Source organism: Ascaphus truei, chromosome 4 (assembly GCF_040206685.1).
Source record: "Ascaphus truei isolate aAscTru1 chromosome 4, aAscTru1.hap1, whole genome shotgun sequence".
In the NCBI taxonomy this organism is placed as follows: Eukaryota; Metazoa; Chordata; class Amphibia; order Anura; family Ascaphidae; genus Ascaphus; species Ascaphus truei.
The window spans coordinates 11,019,764-11,020,487 of record NC_134486.1 but is presented as its reverse complement, the minus strand read 5'-3'; positions in this window follow the sequence as shown (position 1 = coordinate 11,020,487).

The window sequence follows — 724 nt, the reverse complement described above, 5'->3', positions numbered from 1 at the left end:
ACACTAGCAGTGATATGCTGGGCATTCCTAACACTAGCAGTGATATGCTGCGCATTCCTAACACTAGCAGTGATATGCTGGGCATTCCTAACACTAGCAGTGATATGCTGGGCATTCCTAACACTAGCAGCGATATGCTGGGCATTCCTAACACTAGCAGTGATATGCTGGGCATTCCTAACACTAGCAGTGATATGCTGGGCATTCCTAACACTAGCAGTGATATGCTGGGCATTCCTAACACTAGCAGCTGATATGCTGGGCATTCCTAACACTAGCAGTGATATGCTGGGCATTCCTAACACTAGCAGCGATATGCTGGGCATTCCTAACACTAGCAGTGATATGCTGGGCATTCCTAACACTAGCAGCGATATGCTGGGCATTCCTAACACTAGCAGTGATATGCTGGGCATTCCTAACACTAGCAGTGATATGCTGGGCATTCCTAACACTAGCAGTGATATGCTGGGCATTCCTAACACTAGCAGTGATATGCTGGGCATTCCTAACACTAGCAGTGATATGCTGGGCATTCCTAACACTAGCAGTGATATGCTGGGCATTCCTAACACTAGCAGTGATATGCTGGGCATTCCTAACACTAGCAGTGATATGCTGGGCATTCCTAACACTAGCAGTGATATGCTGGGCATTCCTAACACTAGCAGTGATATGCTGGGCATTCCTAACACTAGCAGTGATATGCTGGGCATTCCTAACA